This window comes from Coffea arabica, chromosome 5e (assembly GCF_036785885.1).
Source record: "Coffea arabica cultivar ET-39 chromosome 5e, Coffea Arabica ET-39 HiFi, whole genome shotgun sequence".
NCBI lineage: Eukaryota > Viridiplantae > Streptophyta > Magnoliopsida > Gentianales > Rubiaceae > Coffea > Coffea arabica.
Window position 1 is genome coordinate 3,085,886 of NC_092318.1, and position 19,424 is coordinate 3,105,309.

Here is a 19,424-nt window from a genome sequence, read left to right on the forward strand (position 1 = left end):
CAGGTAGGATTCAGTCAACCAGTAAACAAAATATGTTATGACACGACATGACATGAAGGTCTAATGAGTTGGGTTAGGATTGAGATTTTGACATGAAGGCGATAACAACATGACACAATAAGAACATGACATGATCCGTTGTCATCCCTACTAACACTCAAGTTTTGCATATAGTTTAAATTCTTTTTTTTTTTTGGTCTTGTAACTTGGTTTATTAGTCACTCATATGCCATTAATTGAGTTGTTTTTAATGTTTAAAGTTTGCTACTATTCTGCTTCTTTTCCAAAAAAAAAAAAAACTTAATTAACACGTGACTTTATATAACTAATTTCGTCAATAGTTGGAAAATTTTATTAATTGTCCAAAATTTGCTTCAAATTGAAAACATTATGAACCAGCTTTATTTTTATCAAAACTTTGGAAACTAGAATCCTATCGAGTATCAGACGTTGGGGACTAAATTTGACTTTTATTAAATTTTAGAGACTAGAATCACATAACTGTCAAACAGTAGGAACTAAAACTATATTTCTCCTACTTTTGTTTTCAAAAGCTGAAATAAATGTCCATAATTCGTCCAATTCAGGCTACTGATTGTTTGCATAAGGCCATAAGTATGATCCTAATTGCATTGCTTCCCAACATCTTTATGCTGTCACGTTATAAGGCCCGGAAGGGATTAATGAGAAAATTGCTCCTGCGAAAGCATCAATCGCATCGTGATCTTACATGAAAGCATGGATACGTCTAGCATGCTATTAGCCTTTACGTCCTATTTCAGCCATGTCTAATGTGACAACTTACCAATTGTATGATCTTGACATGTTTTTTCTTTTCTTTTTTTTTTAAATAGGTTATTCTTGCATACACTTCCAGTTAGTGTCGCTAGACTGAGATCAGACTAGCCAGTCCGATCATGGATCGGCCTTCTTCTTAAATTGGTTAGTAGCACAAATCTATTATAATAAAAAAAAATCAGTCAAAACCATCAAAATTAACCAAACTAATAACTTGGTTTGACTACTTGACCCGATTCTCAAACATTTCTTTCTTATTTTTTCCAAACATAATTTGAGTTATCTAAATTATGAAACTTTTACTTTTTTAATAGGAATAAGAAATCACCACTCATTTAGTATAAATACCAAAATCATTCGCTTTCCTAAATTATCTCTAAATCAAGAAGCTTCATCCATATCAACTTTTTTATTTATTATCAATTATTCCAACTTACATTATAAAGTCATATTCCCACCACAAAGATCCCAAATTGGGTATGATTTGTTTTAATTTAATTTTTCAAGTAATTTTGCAAAGTGGACATATTTTAAACATGAAGTCACATTTTTATATATAATTTTTAGGTATATATTTCATTGCAAATCTAATTTTTTGGAACAATTGGTATGGTTGTCTGAATATAATCAACAATTTAATTTTAATATTTCTGAAACTTATAGAAGTATACAATAATTATGACATCATGCTGATATTAGCATATTTTTTAGAACAGTCTGATTGATCCAACCAGTTGATACCTGATCCATTAGTTTAGCCGAATCATTATCCGGTCCGAATTTAACAACATTGCTTTCAGTTTATACAATAACAGATATGGATACATGTCACCTAATCTATATCTATATGTATTGCAGAGAGGGTTTTTAGTGGAGACCTTCTCAATGACTTCTAAACTTCCCTTTTTTTCTAGATTTTTGTATTTATGTTAATACATAAAATCTAATTAAAAACTTTACAATAGTGAGTTATAACCAATCCTATCACCAGTCAAATTTAAGATTTAAAACTTTCCCACTATCTGCTTCATAAACCGTTTATAGTTTGTTATTTATACTTTAAGCCCTTTTTACTTCTTAATTAAATACAATACATTTGTCAAGCCAAATTTCTCAGGGATAATTGATTAGTCTCATTCTAAAATTATACACCCTATTATATCTTTATCACTTTAACCCCTTTTACTCCTTCATTAAAGAGGATTAATTTGTTTAGCCAAATCCTCAGGATAATGTGATTAGTCCTATTTTTTAGTTATTCACCCAATTATTTTTTTTTCGCTTTCCTTCTGGGTACAATAATCATTTGTCAAAATCTTCTAATGATATATTTGATTACTCCTTTTTTTAATAATATGTTATAATTACTAAATCAATTTTCTTGTGGTCTTAAACTTATCTTTTCTTTTTGTATTCAGCAAGCTTAGGGCACTTTAATAGGTTTGCGTTTTATAATTTTTATGTTGGATTTTATGTAGTAGGTTTTAAAATTTTAATGTTGAAATTATACTCTAACATTAAATTTGGAGTATGCAAATAGCAATTATGACATTTTATTTGCACTTAGAATAAACTCAATATTAATATCGTGCAAGCATCTAGATGATTTTTCATTTAGCACATGTACATCAAAAAGTGCATGCAATGAATATTTATGTATGAATTTTAAATTAATAAAGGTGTATTTAGATGGTTGCTTTTGGTGGTGTTTTAGCAAAATTTTGATAAAAAGGTAGTATTTCACCAAATTCACACCTGAAATTACTTTTTCTTGATGATTGCAATTCTAGCTTTTTATTTGATTAAAAACACTTAAAAAATGAGGCAGCAAGTTGGAAAGATAATTCTAAATTTTTATATGTCCAAAAACACTTAAAAAGTAAGGTAATGAATCCTAAATAGTGAAAGGATTGGAAAGATAGGACTGTAGGGTTAGGATAGGTAAAGATTAGGAGAGAGTTATCAAATTAGATGATTCATGTGAGTTTAGGCAAGTTATAATTAGGTTAACCTATATATTCCTACTTAATTAATGGCTCCAAAATGACCAGTCATCAATGAATATAGTTTTATATGAGTTTGGATTATCCAATCACCCATTCCCGGCCCACTGCTAAATTTTACTTCCTTTTTCGTCCAAATTTTGTTTAGCAACAAAATAGTATATCATATCAACATATCAAGTTAATAAATAATTTTTACCTAAAGAAAGAGAAAAAAAAACATAAAAAATTGCTTAGAGGAACCTAAAATGGTGATCATAGTGAGTTTCAAATGTTGTCACTCTATGAGAATTTAAAAATAATTTAGGTATTAATGCAAACAATCAATTAACACTCACGAAATTTATTAAACTTTTATGAAAGGAATGGAGGAAGTAGGATAAATTTTTAAAAATAAAATAATAGAAATTAAAGAAGAGGAAAAATGATGAATATATCTTTAAAAAAATTAGAATATAATTATTGGAGTAATTTAGATTTATCCACTAATGATTGAGTTTAAATCTATGACTACTTTAATTAAATCAAAATAAGTGATCAAAATTTGTCAATTTCATACCCACTAATTAATGGGTTTAATTGGGTCACCCATTTGAATCCAATTAAATTACATACGCAAACTCATTTGTTAAAAGGTGAGCCAAGTAAATAGGTTGCCGTTTACAATTATAAATAGATGAAAATAATAGTAGAGTAGGAGACAAGTGAGGTGCAAAATTTGGTAAGAGATTGGATAATTATGTGGGATCAAAGTAGGTCAAAGAGGAAGCAAGATTTGATGAAGCTAGAAAGGGTTGCAGGGATACAACAAAATTGGGTAGAATTTCAAGGAATGAGAAAAGGTTGCAGAGATGTACGAAAATTAGTTTCAGAAAGTTAAAAAGCGGATAGTGGTGAATAGGGAAAGTATTAAGGTGGATAAAGTGTCACAGAGGGGGAGATGGGAGAATATGGGAGAGAGGGGGAATAATATTGTGTTTGGTCATATTTTCCCTCTCTCCCATATAAACCCGTGCATAGCACAGGTCAAAATACTAGTTCTTGTATTGTTTAAGAATTTTTTTTTCTTGTTTCTCTTTTTAGTTTTATGTTTGCCTATTTCGTTATAGTACTTTTTACTGTTGATTTGCCGAAATTTGGAAGTTTTATTTGGATCTTCTGCTATAGACCTAGCTTTTCTAAGGGTAGGGATAATTTTCGTACTGTTTTATTGGCATGATGTGGATTTTCGCATGACTAATGAAATCAACGTTACAAAAAAGTCCGGTCTACTATGCTAAGCATGGTTATTAAACCTGGCCCGGCCCGGCGGTTCAACCGGCCATGAAACCGGGCCGGGTTCCTAATAAGATCATTTCTGCATTGAACCCGTTGACTTTTCAATGGACTGGCGGTCGAATTGGTTAACTCGGTTGAACCGGCCGATTTTACGAGGAACCCGGTCTACGAAAAAATTTTGTAAACATTGCTAGAATGGAGATTCGAACGCGCGATCTCATGCAAAGAAGTAGACAACCATTACTGCCAGACCGGCCAACCATTTATAAGTTATTTTGTTCTTATACTATATATTAGAGTCTTATTCTTCTTTTATTTCTCCAAAACAAAATTTATTTGGAATCTTTTAATAGCATTTTTATTATTCCCTGAACTCTATAAATTATGAAATTGACTTAAAAATAACATATTACACAAATCATTTTAAAGGCAAATATTATTCTTAATAAACTTTTGCACTTAAAATTCATAAATAAACTAGATAATTACACTTAGATAAAATTTTATACTTGAAATTTGGTGGATTACTAATTAAATTTAGGTTGTTAATTCTTATAAAAATTAATGAATCTATAATAAATTAAACTAACTGAATATTTATTATGGCATAAAATTGGACCACTCACCCACCGGTTGAACCGGTAACCTGTTGACCCACCTCTTTCACCGAGTTTCTCCCCGGGCCGGGTTTAATAACTATGATGCTAAGGGAACAAATCCCGAACACGAGACTGATCCTTAATTTTTTTTTTTTGCTTTCAGTAATTTGTGGCAAATGAACAACTAATAATTTGTTTTCGACACATTTATCTATTTTCCTTGTCACCGTTATTAATGTTTGTGTTCTCCAGCCCATGTAAGGAAATTTTCACATTGTTCATAGGGCATTATTGCCAAAAGCAGAAAGTTAAAAAAAATTTCAAAAAAAGGAACAAATATCATTGGACCACTGTACAGATGAAATTACTATGCTGGGCAAGGGTAAGCATCTATCTGTATATAAATTTCTCTTATTGTTTTAGTTTAAAGCCTTCTTAGACTGCCAAGCTGGCTACAATATGGTTTCCTTTTTTTTTTTTGTTTAAGTAGATTTTTTTATTTTTATTAGTTTACAAAATCTTATTTGTAGACTTACATTCTGTGACAGTCCAAATTCATCTATCTCTATATAAATTTTTCTTCATGCTTTTTTAGTCTAAAGTCTCCCTAGAGCTCCAAACTCTGACTTTATTTTTTTGGAGAATATATATTGCAGAGAGGGTTTTTAGGATAGGGCCTTTGAGAGAGCTCCCAGCTCTTGATCCTTTTTGCTTATATTTTTGAATTATTTTTCCCAAAAAATTAGTACCTTGTTGTCCCAGACATAATCACATTGGTCTCTTAGTTCGAAAGTTAGATTAGGTGTTTTAACCAAATCCACAAGATGTTTTAACCAAATTCACAAGGAGAGTTATCTTCCAATGATAAAGTCTGTATTTGAATTCACTTCTATTATTGGATATGTTTATCCCTAATTTTAAGGATTTTAAAATTCACATCATTAGTATAAAATGAATGTGAGGTAGTCAGAATAGAACTTTCAAACAATAGTAGCTAATCCTCTTGCAAATACAAATTTTAAATTATTTTATCTTTATCCAATTGCATAGAAGTATGAATTTAAAATATCATGGTTATTTCTTTAATTACTGACATTAACAAGATTGTCAATCAAATCTTACATAGTCACAATGCCAACAAAAATTTTTGTTTCTCCACTTCTAGGTATGTAAGTGTTTTACTCATTTCTTTGTGTGCTAGAACTTACTTCTATATATGCATTAGTACCTATTGAAAGTCACAAATTATTTCATATGATGAATTATTTATTTTTTGAAGAAAAAAGGAAATGGAAATTCATGAAGTTAATCAAGGAGGTGAAAAAAAATCAAGAGGTGCCACTCGCAAGAAAAATTACCTTATGACGATAAATATTCAACTCTATATTAAGGTTCTTTAGATTCCTTTTTCTCTTTCACCTTTTCTATTTAGTTTGTTCCCAAATCGTACTCACAAACTCAATTTGTTTTTCTATTATTGTCTTTTGTTCATACGGTCCTAAGTTTATAACAAGTATCAAATTCTAGGTACTATTTTTCTATATGGAAAAGAGAATAGATTTCAAAGTACAAGTTCTTGACTTTATGAAGTGCAAGAAAATTAATTTTTCAATACTAATATAACACCAATAATGAGTTTTTAGATAAACATCACAATTAACCTTTGAACGATGGCAAAATGAGTCCTGAACTATGGCAGGAAAGGGAAGGTGGAGAAAGAGGGGAAGATATGGCATATGGGGGAATAGTAATCTGTGATGGGGTTACAAGGATGGACGAAAATAATGGATGAAAATAGTAGAGAGCATGGTTTGGCTAGATGGTGGGATAGCTGTGGTTTTTCTTTTTGATTGAAAAAAAATTGTAGCCTATTGTTGAATAATATATTCTATTAATTTTTCTCTTTGGTTTTTGTTTATGATAACATCCTTCCATATAAATTGATACAAAAGTGACACTTCTTTGAATTCTTCATCTTTTAGATTTTATATAAATATTGTATTATTCTCTTCAATATATAAACTCATGTATAGTACGGATCAGAATAGTAGTATATATGTATTGCAAAGAGCGTTTTTAGTATAGACCCATGAATAGCTTCTAAACCCGTCATTCATTTTCATTTTAGATAAATGAATTGAAAATTGTTGTTTATACTATGGCTACTACCTTTTGTTTGGATTCATTTTAAACATATTCTTTATTAGTTAAGTTTATTCCCTAAAAGTAAATTTTCCAGACTTAGCATATCATAAATAGAACTTATGATTTTGCAATCTAAATCTTAATTTTTATTAACTTTACTAAAATAGAATATGATCGATCATGTTTCAAACTGGTAACTTGCCCCTAGTCTTTTATTAAAAATAAGATTGGCCATTTAATGACTATAAAACAACACTAAAGAAACATCTTTTGAATTGATTAATTTTTACTAGAAGTAACTGTGCACAATTGAATGGTTTGAAGACCAAATTGATGAAACTATAAATAATTAATGATTAGCAAACTAAGTTAAAGAACCATTTATAGTCTGAATTCAGTTTTTCACTTTAAGGATTCATTTGTCAAATCAGATTTTGAGGGATAACTAAAGAGAAGACATGACTATTCTTATTGAAAGTAAAAAAAGGAAATAACAATAATTGACCCTTCAACTTTGGAATCCTAACTACAAGGTCAAATTATATAGAAAAAAAAAAAGAAATAATATTCATCGGTCATGGGTTCAAAAAATAAATAAGGTTTTTTGTAACTTATCTCCATGTATTTAGGCACTTTTCAAAATTAATTATACTATTTTGAAAAAAAAAATAACACTTGAAATCGCTTTTGATGAATGCCCTGTTTATCGAACTAAATGAACAATGGTACCATTCATGAAACCTGGACTTCGAAATTGCTAAATTAAAATAAATTTCTATTGGCCCTTCAACGTGAATTTTTTTTTATTTAAAATCTTTATTTTTGATGAAAAATAAAAGTAAAAATAGCATCAGTCCTACCAAAAATAAAAAGAGATAATAATATAGTTTAACAAAAGATATAGAACATTTGATACTAAATCTACTTAATTTGTATATATTGGCACAATTTTGACCCTAATAGGCCTGAAGAAGTGCCTAAAACCCAACAACTAAGAATACTCTTGAATTTTATTGATTTTTTAATACTCTTATGTAAATATGTAACACTATAGTGCCATTTTTATGTTCTAAATATGTGTCTAGTTTTTGTAGTTTAGGGGGCTTTATTCAATATTATCAGTTTTTATTTGCATTTGCAGATATGTATACTTGCAACTATTATGGTCAATTTTTCAATTTTGTATGATTGATATTCACGAGGATGGCTTGCAACAGTACATGGACCAGCAGCACATCCCCCAACCAATACAGCAGGCTCTGGATCACATCTCGGTGGATGTTGTGAGTGATGATGAACGCGAGACACAAGAGACTGTTCAAGATTTCATACCTGCTTGTGTTATTATCGTAAGTGCATCTATTAGCTTTTTGTACATGTGTTTATGTTTTCATTTTATGTACTAACAAATGGTAAATTTCTATTTGATAGCTTGATGCTATATTTGTCGCGATTGGATTTGACTTGGATCTTTCAGGGTTCTTCATGGCTGGAGCATCAGATCAGAAGCTTTACATCGATATTTCTGGCTGTGCTTTTAATGTTTTTTTGGCACTTGAGACTCTGGCTTTTAGCTTCTATGAGGCACGATTGAAGGGAGCTATATGGACCCAACGTGGTAATTGTACCTGGTTCTACCTGAAGGACAAGGCATACATACCAATTTCACCCTTAGTTGAGTGTGGTATCACTTTATTTGCTGCTTTAGGATTTGCCAATTCAGCATTTAGTATAATGCATTTGAGTCAGAATGTGCTTATGGCATGTTTTGGTGTTGGTTGTTTAGCATTATTCATTAAGTTCGTGTCAGTCCTAAGCATATGTTTTATACGGTGGTGTATTATAATATAGTGGTCCTATATACTTACAGTTCTTTGTAAATATATATATATATATTTATGCTTTTATTTGTAAATTTAGTGTATGAATTTGGGACTCATACTTGACTTTGATCTTTATTGGTACTAGTGTATAGTGCCACACTTTGCGTGGCCTGCCCATGCATGGTTCAATCTTATTGTGTATTAGCTTTGAGTATTTGTTGATTTTGTGTATAGCCTACATGTAAGGATCCGTCAAATGCAGTAGCTGTAAAAATTAACATTTACAAAGAAAGATAGCTTATTTAAAAGAAAGCCATTATCAGATGATGCAAGCAGTTTAAGAGAGCTTTAAAATAATAAAAATAAAGACTTCCCGCCAGAGTTTCTTACTCATAAGATGATGACCTAAAGAAGGACAATATTATGAGCAACAATCAATCAGAATTGGATTTACAAGCCTACCGATAACTGCATGCACTGTCATAAACTAGATGCAACTTGGAACTAATAAAAGCTAGATAATTCAGAGTCTTGCCGTGAAACTCTGGTTGGCAAACCAGTAATATCACAGAGACCCACCAATGGTCGTTATGGAGTTCAACCCCTTATTTGCCTTCTAACTCCCATTTTTAACTCCAAAAGTAATTCATTTTGGATGATTGATATCTCACTGCTTAAGTAAGAAGTCCCTTTCCAAGCATTATTATCAGCTGTATTCTACTAAATCATATTGAGAGAAGGCCTGTTACAAGGGGAAAACCCAGAAGAGACGGAGAAATATGTCAAACCACCCCTTTCCAATGGACCCAAACCATAAAGAAAAACAAAAACGGTTCTTTATTGATGAGATTTGATTTAAACGGAACACAAACCAGATACTATCCACAAAGCAAACAATTCACCAGACAGCAAATAAATACTCCATGGAGTAAAATGACAAGAAAATGAAGAGACAAGAAGAAAGAAACTCAACAAAATGAAATTGACTTACAGCTGTCAGCGCTGCTTCAGCACCTTTATTTCCAGACTTACCACCAGCTCGATTGAGAGCCTGCATTTATCATAATGTAACTTTAAGAAATGGGGTGCCAATGGAAAAAATTGTAGAATACTGGTAAAGATCATGGTGACAATTTCCATCAGTATAGACATTTTACCAAAAATTAGCCACAGGATGATTATCATATACAGCAACATGACAATTATATGATGAACTATTTTATGATTTTCTATGTAATAACTCCTATGAAAAAGAGTATAGGAGATTAGAAAGGTCAACCATGAGTTTTCCATGAGTTTTATTAACCAAAAGAGAAATAACTTGATTTGAATTGATTACACTCAATTAAACTCGAGCTCGAGCTTAGTTATTTTTACCTTGAGACGAGCTCGAGTAATGCACGACTCGTGCCTGATTGAGCTCGATTGAACTTGATTTGAATTGATTACACTCAATTAAACTCGAGCTTGAGGTTAGTTATTTTTACCTCGAGTCGAGCTCGAGTAGTGCACGACTCGTGCACGAGTCGTGCACTACTCGAGCTCGACTCGACTCGCACTCGTGCACGAGTCGTGCACTACCCGAATTCGACTCGACTTGAATACAGCCCTAGGTGCGATAGCAGATGCAGCAGTGACTACAGCAGCAGAAGCCGCAAACAAGTCGACAGCCAATGAGTTATTGGTAGCAGTGGAAGTAGCCAATACTACTCGTGAGATTGCTGCCCATAATGCTTCGATGGAGCTAGGTAAGAAATGAATAACCCTGATTGTATTTATTTTAGTGATCAAGAAACTTTTGATCACAAAACAACATTGCCTCCTAAGTGATAATTTACAATATGAAGAAGGACTTTGCATATTATGAAGAGCTAGGTAAAGACTTTTCTTACGTGCAACTTTGCATTCTGGTTTCGGACTTCTGCAGTTGATTATTAAGATGCTGCCAATTCTTATTGAATCTACTTGAAGAACAAAATGATCTCAGCCCACTTCTTGTGTGTGTATTAATAAAATCATGTTTGTAATTTACACTCGGTAACATTCCAAATTTAAATTACTTCAAATGCTTTCAACAATTATGCTACACACACATTAGGGAGGAATACTTCAATTACACAAACCGAGTAACCATATGTGGAAGTATTTTAATCGATGCTAGTCCAATTGCCTTAATTGATTCTAAGATACAGTATAAGGTAATATCCTAATTTGTGCTAATTGAAATAGTATAATGACCTAACCCGAGCTATGTGACACAAAATGTATTTTTGATTGATTTAGATTGATACCAAATATATTTTTGAATTATATGCATTTTGTTTTCTTTGCAGGATCCTCCTTTCTGTTGTAAAACTAATAAACTACTATAGTATGAATGGAGATATTTGAGAAAGTAGTAGAGAAATAGAGAATGATATTCTGATATTCCAACAAATACAAAAAGTTCTCCCCAAAAGGTGTCAATGTACCTTTATATATAGGTACTACAAGATTAAATGTACATCAATCCTATTAAACACCTATTACTACAAGAATATGAAGAAACCTATAAAACGGTTCCTCCACTACATGAATAGATTTATGAATTGTAACTTCTATATATAATGTAACAATAAATCAAGAATTAACCCTCTTGAGAATACAAATGGACATCCACACTTTTAGTTGTTTCATAACACTCCCCCTTAGATGTCCATTACACAAAGAATATGTTTCGTTAAAATCTTACTAGAGAAAAATCCATTGGGACAAAAATCCTAGTGAAGGAAAAAGAGTACACTATTCCTGTGTATTAATTTCTCCCCCTGATGCAAACATCATTTGAAACTTTTTAATCGTTGCATTCCAATATTCTTCACCAATTTCTCAAATGTTGCAGTTGGCAATGCCTTGGTAAATAAATCTGTCAAATTATTATATCATCGGATTTGTTGCACATCAATTTCACTATTCTTTTGCAACTCATGAGTAAAAAAGAATTTTGGTGAAATATGTTTCGTCCTATCTCCTTTAATATATTCTCCTTTCAATTGGATTATACAAGCTGCATTATTTTCATATAATATAGTTGGAGGATTTTCTTTTTCGGAGGATAACCCATAACTCTTCCGAATATAGTGGATCATTGATCTTAATCAAATACATTCTCGACTAGTCTCATGAATTGCTATTATTTCATCATGATTTGATGATGTGACGGCTAATGATTGTTTAGTAGATCGCCAAGAAATAACTGTATCTCCATATGTAAATAGATAATCAATATGAGATCTTGCTTTACGCGGGTCAGATAAATACCTAGCATCAGCAACCAAGCAATTCAAACTTAGATTTATTTGAATAAAATAAGTTAAGATCAATTGTTCCTTGGAGATAACAAAAAATATGTTTAATACCATTCCAATGTCGTCTTATAGGCAAGAAACTAAATCTTGCTAATAAATTCACTGCAAATGATATATCAGGTCTTGTACAATTAGCAAGATATATTAGTGCATCAATTACACTGAGATATGATCATTTAGGACCAAGTGTCTATTCGTTTTCCTCGCGTGGTCTAAAAGGGTTCTTATTAGAATCTAATGATCTGACGACCATTGGGGTACTTAACGTATGTGTCTTATCTATATAAAATCGCTTTAATACCTTTTGGGTATAAGCAGTTTGGTGGACAAAAAATTCACATTTCAAATGTTCAATTTGTAAAGCAAGACAGAATTTTATCTTTCCAAAATTTTTTATCTCAAATTCCTTCTTCAAATATTCAACACTATTTTGAATCTCTTCATGAGTTCTAATCAAATTTAAGTCATCAACATATATAACAATTATCACAAAATTTGATCTATTTTTCTTGATAAAAACACATGGATATATTGGATCATTTGTATAATCTTCTTTAGTTAGACATTCATTGAAACGGTTATACCACATACGTCCAGATTGTTTGATCCCATACAAAGATCTTTGTAATTTAATAGAATAAATATCTTTAGTATTTGATTTGCATGCTTCAAGCATGTTGAATCCTTTAGCGATTCTCATATAAATATCATTTTCAAGGTTCCCATATAAATATGCAGTAACGACATCCATTAGACGCATATCTAATTTTTCATGTACTACAATACTCATAAGATATCTAAATGTGATGGCATCCACTACAGATGAATACGTTTCATCGTAATCAAATTCGGGTCTTTGTGAAAATCCTTGAATTACAAGTCTTACTTTATACCTTACAATTTCAATTTTTTCATTTTTTTCTCGCAAATATCCATTTATATCCTACTGACTTTACACCTTCAGGTGTTTAGACTATAGATCCAAAAACTTTTCTTTTAACTAGCGACTCCAATTCAGATTGGATCGCATCTTTCCACTTTGGCCAATCATTTCTACGTATACATTCATCAACCGATCTAGACTCATGATTCTCGTCTTCTGCCAAAATATCAAGTGCTACATTATATGCAAAAATACTATCAATAATTATTTCTTTTCAGTCCCAACTCTTTCTTGAAGTGATAAAATTTATTAAATTTTCTATAGTTTCATTCTCTTTAAGAGTTGACTTTTTAGGAGCGACATCTCAGGAGATTGAATTTTATCACTAATTGTTGATTCATCTATTCCTCTTTTCTTTCAAGGATTTTTATCTTTAAAACCAAGAAGTCTCCCACGTTTCAAGCGTGCTTTGGACTCATTAGCACTTGTAGTTTGTCTTTCAGGGATATCAATTTTAATCGGAGCATTTTCAGCAGGAATATGTGATTTAGTAACTCTTCTGGAGTCATTAAATGCATTCGGTAATTGATTTACAATTTTTTGCAAATGTGTAATCTTTTGAACTTCTAGTTCACATTCTTTAGTACAAGAATCAAGGAAATTCAAAGATATTTTTCAAATAATTTCCTTTTTTGGTTGATTTTTATCTCACCCTAATGTCGAAAAATGTGATTCATCAAAATGACAATCTGCAAATCTCGCAGTAAATAAATCACCTGTCAATGGTTTCATATACTTAATAATTGAAGGTGATTTATAACCAACATATATCCCTAATCTTCTTTGGGGGCCCAATTTACGACGTTGGGACGGTGCAATTGGAACATAAACCGCACCATCAAATATTCGTAAATGAGAAATATTTGGCTCATAACCAAAAGTTAATTGTAAGGGAGAATAAATATGATAACTTGTCGGTCTAATTCTCACAAGTGTTGTTGCATGTAATATAGCATATCCCTAAGTAGATGAAAGAAGTTTAGACCTCATCAACAATGGTCTAGCAATTAATTGTGACCGTTTAATAAATGATTCGACTAGACCATTTTGTGTGTGAATATAAGCTACAGGATGTTCAACAGTTATTCCAATGAACATACAATAATTGTCAAAAGCATGTGACGAATATTCACCAGCATTATCTAGACAAATTTTCTTTATTGGGTAATCTGAAAATTGTGCTCGCAATTTAATTAGTTGAGCAAGCAATCTCGCAAATGCTAGGTTGCGAGTAGATAATAAACATACATGTGACCATCTAGTTGATGTATCAATTAGCACCATAAAATATCGAAATAGTCCATATGGTGGATCTACAGGCTCACATATATCACAATGAATTCGTTCTAGAAATGTAGGGGATTCAATCCCAACTTTGACTTGTGATGATCTAATAATTAATATCCCTTGAGAACAAGCAACACGAGAATTCATTGGCTTTTAATACTTTTTTATTTTTCAATGAGTGACCATGTGAATTCTCAATTATTCGTCTAATCATTATAGATCCGGGATGTCCAAGACGATCATGCCAAATCACAAAATCATTAAGAAGAGTAGACTTCTGGTCTAGTCTACTAGGTGATGAATTTCAATTACATTGATTTGTGCATAATATAAGCAGAAGAAAAAGAAGGTAATTTTTCTACTGCGCATATTTCTGTCCAGGTGTTCTCTGATCAGAGTCATCAACCTTGACCTTTATTCCGGCTGCTTGCAGAGTTTCTTTCACTAATGATGTAGCATTAAGAATTCCAGTTTTGTCATCTGCTTTCTTCCATATTGGGACAATCACAACCTGAAAGCAGTCAATAATAAGAGCTATTCCATCTCAAGAAAGAAAATTTTTAATGCACGTAGCTAGGAAAATGGAGGGCTACCAAAGTAGAGAGCTGTTACTTCACTGCACTGATGAGTCCAATTTCTGGACCAAAATCAAAACAAAAGTTGAAGAACTAATGTAAAATGCTAGAAATACAAAACTTGTAGGAGTTTAGTTAACCAAATAAGGATTAAAAAAAATCAGTTTTGCAAAAATTAATCAGCCCATTAAGTTCAAAACACTGCATCAATCCCCCAGCCCCCATTCACTCTATCTTTTGGGCACACACATTAGCAAATATAGTTAGTTAACAACCAAAAATGTGCAACAGGCTCAAACAATTAATCAGTCTCTGTCAGAAGAAAATTCTTCTCTCTACGTAATGAATATGAAAAATTAATAAAAAGAGAAGCTCTTGTGCAACAAAGATTTGAAAAAAGTTCAAGGCCAACTTAGGCATTTGATAAATCACAGTTAGCACTCAAGACCAGTACAAAGCCACATAAATTGCTAATGCTAAAAGCAAAACAAGCAACGGCTAATGTAAAGCAGATTACAGGCAAACATTAGTATAAAAGAAATAAAATGAATACACATGTCGAATACCACTACAGGTGCCAGCTAAGGTGGAAGCATTAAGCCAGTGTCATCCCCACAAGTCATGATAATACCTCCAACAAAAATAAACCCTCGATTAATATCTCAGCAAAAGAAGCATCGATGTCTGCCATCGATTGTTCTCAAGCATTAAGCCAGTTGGAGGTCATGATAATACCTCGGCAAAAGAAGCATCGATATAGCCCAGGATTTTGTGAATAAAGGGATTTCTTAAAGCCAATACCTACAAAACAAAACAAACCCAGTTACTGAATTAAAAAAAAAAAAAGAAAAATTCAAATGAAAATTGAAGAACCTAGATGGAGGAAGAAGGAATGAGAGATAAGAAATCTGTTGAAAGGAAGAAGACAAAAAAGATTAGAAATCTGAAGATGAAAGGGAAGACCAAAGAGGAAATGGGGAAGAAGGCAAGAAGCGGCGGGTGAATTATGAGAGAGATAAATGTTCTAACCCTAAAAAAAAAGGAACCAAGAAAAGGACCCATATGCCCATATCATTCCAAAGCACATAACAAAATGACGTCGTACCACTTGTTTGGAACTCATGTGCAGTACACGTGAGGACGATGAAGACGAAACCGAGTAAAGAGCTCTTCGCTCTTATTCTACTTATGTTGACAATTGGTTGATTAAACAATGAACAAAAACAAAAAAGTTGCCAATTAATGACAAACAGCATGCATTACATGGAAAATGTCAAAATGTCGTATTAAACATTCAAATACCATAATTAAGCCCAACAAGACAAGACAATTTGATAGAAAGAAACCAAATCCAAAAACAAATATCTATGGACAGAACACTTCATCAGCAAACATAGCTTTATATCCATTGTTTCGTTAGTCAAAGTAGTTACTGTTGATCTCCCAAAGCATTTGATATGAAGAAATGAAGAACATATATCTGCAACAAAGTAATACAATAATTAGAACGTGGCGAGCAAAACTTAATAGAGCAAAATTTTAGTAAAGTATACGAGCAATTAATAAACAAAAAAGGAAGGAAAAGTGAGCAGAGAGCACTTAAGGTACCTAAAAGCGAAAAGTGCAGCTTGATTGGAAGACAGATGGTATCCTGGTTAGAATCCCGAAAATAAGTGAAGAGCTTCAGTTGCTACAAATAATTAGGAGTCAGCACTTCAAAGAGAAAATAAATCATATTGTAATACCAATGACTCACAACTCAGTACTGTGATTATCGTTCTAAATTTATTAATCTATCCCAACCTATATAACAACGGTTGTGAGTTGTGACACCAGGTCACCATGAGTGGCTGCACTATGTACATCTCTTAGTACGTAAATCTTTGTTGAAGGATTATTGGTTATTCCACTTTTAGTCTATCTCTATGATCTAGGATGTAAGGATACTATTTCCACGAAATAATGGTAGTCAGTAATGGATATTACTAAGTAATGGTGGTCAGCAAATAATGGGTACTTCTGAGACAATTTTTTTTGCAAATTAGACTGTGGGGATACTACTGGTTGTGAGGATATTCACGAGGATGGCTTGCAACAGTACATGGACCAGCAGCACATCCCCCAACCAATACAGCAGGCTCTGGATCACATCTCGGTGGATGTTGTGAGTGATGATGAACGCGAGACACAAGAGACTGTTCAAGATTTCATACCTGCTTGTGTTATTATCGTAAGTGCATCTATTAGCTTTTTGTACATGTGTTTATGTTTTCATTTTATGTACTAACAAATGGTAAATTTCTATTTGATAGCTTGATGCTATATTTGTCGCGATTGGATTTGACTTGGATCTTTCAGGGTTCTTCATGGCTGGAGCATCAGATCAGAAGCTTTACATCGATATTTCTGGCTGTGCTTTTAATGTTTTTTTGGCACTTGAGACTCTGGCTTTTAGCTTCTATGAGGCACGATTGAAGGGAGCTATATGGACCCAACGTGGTAATTGTACCTGGTTCTACCTGAAGGACAAGGCATACATACCAATTTCACCCTTAGTTGAGTGTGGTATCACTTTATTTGCTGCTTTAGGATTTGCCAATTCAGCATTTAGTATAATACATTTGAGTCAGAATGTGCTTATGGCATGTTTTGGTGTTGGTTGTTTAGCATTATTCATTAAGTTCGTGTCAGTCCTAAGCATATGTTTTATACGGTGGTGTATTATAATATAGTGGTCCTATATACTTACAGTTCTTTGTAAATATATATATATATATTTATGCTTTTATTTGTAAATTTAGTGTCTGAATTTGGGACTCATACTTGACTTTGATCTTTATTGGTACTAGTGTATAGTGCCACACTTTGCGTGGCCTGCCCATGCATGGTTCAATCTTATTGTGTATTAGCTTTGAGTATTTGTTGATTTTGTGTATAGCCTACATGTAAGGATCCGTCAAATGCAGTAGCTGTAAAAAGTAACTTTTACAAAGAAAGATAGCTTATTTAAAAGAAAGCCATTATCAGACGATGCAAGCAGTTTAAGAGAGCTTTAAAATAATAAAAATAAAGACTTCCTGCCAGAGTTTCTTACTCATAAGATGATGACCTAAAGAAGGACAATATTATGAGCAACAATCAATCAGAATTGGATTTAGAAGCCTACCGATAACTGCATGCACTGTCATAAACTAGATGCAACTTGGAACTAATAAAAGCTAGATAATTCAGAGTCTTGCCGTGAAAGTCTGGTTGGCAAACCAGTAATATCACAGAGACCCACCAATGGTCGTTATGGAGTTCAACCCCTTATTTGCCTTCTAACTCCCATTTTTAACTCCAAAAGTAATTCATTTTGGATGATTGATATCTCACTGCTTAAGTAAGAAGTCCCTTTCCAAGCATTATTATCAGCTATATTCTACTAAATCATATTGAGAGAAGGCCTGTTACAAGGGGAAAACCCAGAAGAGACGGAGAAATACGTCAAACCACCCCTTTCCAATGGACCCAAACCATAAAGAAAAACAAAAACGGTTCTTTATTGATGAGATTTGATTTAAACGGAACACAAACCAGATACTATCCACAAAGCAAACAATTCACCAGACAGCAAATAAATACTCCATGGAGTAAAATGACAAGAAAATAAAGAGACAAGAAGAAAGAAACTCAACAAAATGAAATTTACTTACAGCTGTCAGCGCTGCTTCAGCACCTTTATTTCCAGACTTACCACCAGCTCGATTGAGAGCCTGCATTTATATAATGTAACTTTAAGAAATGGGGTGCTAATGGAAAAAATTGTTGAATACTGGTAAAGATCATGGTGACAATTTCCATCAGTATAGACATTTTACCAAAAATTAGCCACAGGATGATTATCATATACAGCAACATGACAATTATATGATGAACTATTTTATGATTTTCTATGCAATAACTCCTATGAAAAAGAGTATAGGAGATCAGAAAGGTCAACCATGAGTTTTCCATGAGTTTTATTAACCAAAAGAGAAATAACTTGATTTGAATTGATTACACTCAATTAAACTCGAGCTCGAGCTTAGTTATTTTTACCTTGAGTCGAGCTCGAGTAATGCACGACTCGTGCTTGATTGAGCTCGATTGAACTTGATTTGAATTGATTACACTTAATTAAACTCGAGCTTGAGGTTAGTTATTTTTACCTCGAGTCGAGCTCGAGTAGTGCACGACTCGTGCACGAGTCGTGCACTACTCGAGCTCGACTCGACTCGCACTCGTGCACGAGTCGTGCACTACTCGAATTCGACTCGACTTGAATACAGCCCTAGGTGCGATAGCAGATGCAGCAGTGACTACAGCAGCAGAAGCCGCAAACAAGTCGACAGCCAATGAGTTATTGGTAGCAGTGGAAGTAGCCAATACTACTCGTGAGATTGCTGCCCATAATGCTTCGATGGAGCTAGGTAAGAAATGAATAACCCTGATTGTATTTATTTTAGTGATCAAGAAACTTTTGATCACGAAACAACATTGCCTCCTAAGTGATAATTTACAATATGAAGAAGGACTTTGCATATTATGAAGAGCTAGGTAAAGACTTTTCTTACGTGCAACTTTGCATTCTGGTTTCGGACTTCT